Genomic DNA, 6350 nt, shown 5'->3' on the forward strand with positions numbered 1-6350 from the left:
AATTCCGACGACTTAATTTTTTTGGATTTGGTCGGAAATTTGTCAGTATTCCGTCACAAATTTCCGACGATCTTGGTGTCCGTCGGAACCTCCGTCGGAATTCGGTGTGTTTTCTTGTAGTGATTATATACTCCCTCCCTTCCTTAATGATAGACTTTTTAGAAAAAAAAATTTGTTTCAAAAAGATTTATTTTTTGTGTTTTCTATGAAAAAATTGTAAACTTCAAAAAAATTAATTGACTTTATTGAATTAATATTGGTTAAAAGTTATTGAAAATTGAAAAATTACAAAAAACAATACATTTATTATGGTAGTTTAATATGTTTTCTTAATGTGTGATAATACTAAAAAAAACTATATTTGTGGAATAAAATGAGTATATTACAATCAATAAAAGGAGGAACTTTGTGCAAAAGATATATAACAACAGAATGGTAATCACCAGAACCGGGCTTGTGCATATTCATTTGAATTGTGGGACCTTCAGATTACAAAATAATTTCTTTAATACATATTTATTCATATATTTTTATATGAAATGTGAATGTGAAATAAAAAACGATTTTTTTATACATAAATTTAAATGCAAATAATAAGTTTTGTGTTATTATGATTTAAAGAAAACATATTATGTTTGAAATGTTATAAAACTGATCAATTTTCTTTAAATAAAATATATAATTTTGAACGAAAATAGATATATAATTCAAACTAAGTTTTATCTAAAATAAAAATTAATGAAAATATTATTAACTTAAAATGTTTTTTTTTTGGGTAAGCCCCTGAAACTTCAGGATCGTCAGACAAAGGCCATGTCCTCATCTTCCCCTGAAGACGACGACGAAGACTGCGTTGTGGCTATCAAGTTCTTGGGACCTCAGCTCAGTTTTTGCGGACCCTGAGGAGGAGTGGATCAACGTAAGAATCGAGAACCCTAGCTTCTTCTCGTCCCCTATCATATTTTCAAAGAAAGATGACGTGTTTCTCATTCCTGGAGCTGGAGGCCACATCATTGCATCATGGGATCATCACAACCAAAGCAGCAAGAACCCTCCCAAGTTGCAGAGCTTGCTGTTTCAAAACCTTCCCAAACTGTCAAAGACCAAACGAGACATTCTGGACTCGTGTTACTCGTGCTGCACGAGCGAACACGTGGTGAAGTCAAAACCCACGGGCGAAATTTTCATGGTTAAGTTGTACAGGAAGTTCGCCAGGATGATGTATGACGTAGGCCTGGGCATCCGGGTCTTCGGGTCGGGTTCGGGTTGGGTATTGTCGGATCCGGGTCCTTCGGGTCCTAGCAATTTAGACCCATATAGGTACCTATAACTTTTCGGGTCGGTTCCGGGTCGGTTCCGGGTCGGGTCTTGTCGGGTCCGGATCGGTTCGGGTCTATAATTTCAATACCCGTAAAATACCCAAAATTTTCGGGTATATTTCGGATCCGGGTCGGTTCGGGTATTTAGGACCCGAAATAGACCCGAAGTACCCGAATTGGACCCGAAAACTTTAAAAATACCTGAAGAACCGCAAAAATATCCAAAAATTTATCCAAAATCAGACCCGAAAACCCAAAACATACCCGAATTTTATCCGACTACCCAAATTATATTTTCTAAAAATCTAAAATTTCACCAAAAACCTACAATTATATCCGAAAATCCAAACCTGAAACTTTTAAAAAAATCTGAAATACCAAAAATATACACAATCACCCAAATATAGCTAGTATATACAATTATTTGCGGGTACTTCGGGTACCTGAAAGGGCCTCGGGTAGGATCCGGACCCGAACCGAGACCCGCGGGTCCAAAAAAAAGATCCAATAGGTACTTAGCATGGATCTGGACCCAGACCCGAACCTGTATTTTCGGGTCGGTTCGGTTCGGGCCTACTATGACGGCACTGCGAGATTGAGAACAGAAGCTTTAATGGTGTTCAAGCTGGACGATGAATCTCTGCATTTTCCTCACAAGATCTGAGCCTTTCTGTCTCCCTTCAAGCTTCTCTCTCACCCTCTGTCGTCCTAACTGTGTCAAAATCATGGATTTAGATGAAAACAAATTTTTCAAACTCTCTGATCAAAACTGGAATTGTTCGAGGTGGCAGGCCCCGGTGGAATATGTCAGATATGCCTCCACTTGGTATTGGGCTTGAGTCTCGAATCTATCTACACCAATTCTTTTTCTATATTGAAATACTTGTGTCAGTCCGCGGAATATGATGTATTGTTTTTATCCAAGATTAAAAATCTGTGCAAGTTTTTCTTCTGTATTCATTTAGTTGTGAGTGTGATTATGTTAATCGATTAGTGTTGTCTACACAAAATTTTAATTATATAACTAAAAATGACATGTGAATCGCTGATTTAGTTCAGAGTTGCAAGATTTTATAATGATGTAATACTCATAAAACTTCTCCAAATTTGAGCATTTTGCGTTAAATCAAACGAAATCGATCAAAATATAAAATCATAGGGAATCCTTATTAAACCATGGATCGTAAAGGATATCTCTAGGTCTTAAAGAGCAAAAAATATAGTTTTAATCTCTTCTTCTACAGCTACAGAAGAGCACATACTTTTTTATATTCTATTTTTTGATCCTATGGGAGTTTCTCTACTGATTGTTTTTTTTTTTTTTTTGTGACATCTCTACTGATTGTTTAACAATTAGAAATAAGAGCATAAAAAAACAAATGATCGTGGATAAAAAGAAATATCATGGCTATTGTTTTTATTTTGTAAATACTTATTATAATATAACCTCTATAAAGTAATACTCGATAAATTAATAATCTCTATAAATTACTAAATTTTACCGGTCCCAACTTGGGCTGGTTTAAAATTTGACACAAATCGATAAAATAATAATGTAATAATTTTTTAGAAAATTCTATGTAAATATATTATCTCATTCAAATTATAAATTAATAATTTATATGTATACATATTTTATATAAGTAAGAACTTACTATTATATTGTTTGTTTTATATTCACAATTGAATTATCTTTATATTTTCTTAACATTTAATATATTTTTGATGAGATTTAGTAATATTATATCTAAAACCACATTTAAGTTCTATGCAATATATATTATATACACCAAATAATATAATAATATAATAATATTAATATGAATTTCAAATTTCCAAAAAATAACAATTCATGTCTGTACATTAAAATCAATTATGTTTCTTATCTTAAAATAAATATATATTAAAATAAGAAATCCAAATAAAGAAACTTTTATAAATTAATAACTATATAAATTAATAAAATTTCAAAGTTCCAATATTATTAATTTATAGAGGTTCTACTGTATGTAGTAGACTATTATTGGCTAGGTTTTTTTCCGGTGATACGCACCGATTTTTCGATTATTCTTTGAAATGGTAATTTAAATGCATGGTTTTACTGCTAATTTGTTTCTTAAAGAGTTTTCTAAATTTAGGATATTTAATATTAGATTTATAAATATATTAATTTTCTTTCACTCACACATCATTTGCTTTCGGAATTATCAAATATAAGTAAAATTTGAATATATACATGAAAATAAATTAGTTTTTTTCATAGAAGTATTGTATAACCTTGTATTATTATTTTTTTCTTCAGAAAGACTTTGCAATAATAGAATTTTAATGTTTTACATTTTGGAAGGGGATACACATAGAAATTGCATTTATTATCTTTTGAAAATTTAAATGTGGATTTGTTTTGTTACACAGAATTTTTAGTAGAGACAGACAAAAATATAATTACGTAAATCTAATATATTTTCAAGAGTGGCGCCTTATAATTGAAATCGTAAGATATCAAGTATATTTTGCTTATTCCATTTGACAGAACATAGTTTTAAAAATATAGGCTTTCTTTCTTTGAGATTAGCCACCTGTTTTTCTGTATCATCATCTTTGATCCTTTGCCTCTGCTCCAAATATTGAATCTTAGAATGTGACTGTTCGAGTTGCAACCCAAGATGGGATTTACGTCTCTGTAACTCGGTCACATCTATTATTGGTACATCCTTAACATTATGCGCCTTCTCTTCAAGCTGTGCTTCTTGTCTCTGCAGCTCAACCACCAGATTTGCTTAGTCATATTTTACCTGTTGTCTTTTTTTTTTCTTTCTAAAACATGAGTCTAACATTTGTTAGTTTAAGTTGGGCTCAAACTGTGCTTTCTCCTTTAGAAACTCTGTTCCTGATTAACTTTAAGAAAGAGAGTAAGAGAAGTATGTATAAGCAATCGGTAACTCAGGAGCACATCACATAAAAGCTTCGATAGTGTTGCCTTGAAGACTGTTCCAATTATTGAGGGCTCATAAGAAGACTGAAACAAGAAGTCTTGTGTGTTTTTTTTTCAGATTTCGTATTTTAGTCACACTCCCGAACGGAACCTGGTTGTATATAAGATGGAACCATAAATTAGTTTTCAAACGGAACCTTGTTGTATATAAGATGGAACCATAAATTAGTTTTCAAACGGAACCTTGTTGTATATAAGATGGAACCATAAATTAGTTTTCAAACGGAACCTTGTTGTATATAAGATGGAACCATAAATTAGTTTTCAAACGGAACCTTGTTGTATATAATATGGAATCAGAAATTAGTTTTCATATTATTATTATTCCCCTAAAATTTCGTAATGTAACTCCTTTCTTTATGTACGTTCTTCTCTCTTTGCTTATTACTATATCCAAAACTTAAGAGAAAGGAAGTAAATGCTTTAGTTCTAGATTTGACATTGATTTTGATATGAAATGAATTTACAGGAGATAGATGAGAACATAAGGAAAATAAAAAAATATAGAAGTAAAGTGGAAAACCTATAAAAGGTTATTCACTACGCCTCATGATTTTGTCTACAAAGATAACAGAATCATTCCAAGCAACTATGTTAAAAGCTAAACCTTGAAGTACTCTTGAACGGCTCTTCAACAACTCTCTCATAACATCCTGCGAACACAACATCAATAATATTACTCTGGTTAGTGTTTAGTAATTATTTCAATCAAACTTAAATACTTTACTTTCTTGAGTTTGTTTACCTTATTTTACAGAATATTGCATATACAATTGAGATAATCCAAGGCAACAATGTTTCAAACAATAGAGCAGAATATCTGCTCTCTCAGCCATAACATAGTTACTGGACGTAACATAAACCTTTGGAAGATTTGCCATGTAAGACACTAATGATGCTGCTGTTGATAGCCATTGCAGCTTTGTGTATATGCTTACTACTCTCTTTACGTTCACTGTGACGGCTGACTTATTGAGGGAGACATAAACCAAGATTCATATTCACCTGTATAAGAACAGTTGCGAGAAGTCTTAACGGCTAATGATTTGGAGCATCTTATAAAGAAAAATATCCAGAAGTTTCTTCGGAGCATCCTATAACACACTAATAGGATTCTATAAAAAACCATATTTAAGTTTATTTTCAAGCAAGCATCATTGATAGAAAAGAAAAGCAATTGTATATGAGAACATTTAAATTTACATTCAGAATAAAGTGTCTATAAGTTGATGGATGCTTACCTCTTTAGGTGTAAATAACTAAATCTGAACTTGCGAAGTATTCTTTAGGACTAAATCTAAATCAGTGCAGACAGAGAGACACCTAAAAGACATATAGATACACGTAGCTGGTTAGTCTTTTCTTCAATCATCTATAATTGTAATGTTAAGAAAATAGTACTTACGACCACTGCTTAAAATTAATTCAGTAAGAGAAAACAGAGATCAAAGGTATGGTGGATGGTTTTACCCTAAGGTTGGAGTTGCGAAGAGGAAGAAAAGAGACTGTTTGAGAGGAACCAGCGCGAGCTTGTACATCACACGGTTTCTGACTCCCAACACCGCTGTAGCCGCCGCAAAATCACCATCTACATAGCATTGGCATGCTGATCACCGTCATTTGTTAAGAGTTTTCAAGGCTCTTAAAACAAATGATGTAGTATAAAAGATTATCGAACCAATTCTAAGGGATTTCAAAGCACCGAGAATGCAAGTACGTACTTAATCTAAATGCAACCGATAATTTGGATGGTTTTAAACTACTACTAATAATAGAATGCAATAACAGAACAATAAAACAATAAAAAAAGTGACTTTCTTTGGTTATGATAAAAGAGAACTCATGGGTATATGAATTAGACCTTGGGTGATCAAGTTTCGAACTAAGGATGACAAATGATCAATCAAACTATCAACCTTAAGCTTGGACACAATCTTAAACAAACTCTATGTCTAGATGAATGTTCATTTACTAACATATTTCAAACATCAAATGTCTTTGGTTGAATAATATGAAAGCAATCATTACTAACAAGT

Source organism: Brassica oleracea, chromosome C9 (assembly GCF_000695525.1).
Source record: "Brassica oleracea var. oleracea cultivar TO1000 chromosome C9, BOL, whole genome shotgun sequence".
Classification (NCBI taxonomy): Eukaryota; Viridiplantae; Streptophyta; class Magnoliopsida; order Brassicales; family Brassicaceae; genus Brassica; species Brassica oleracea.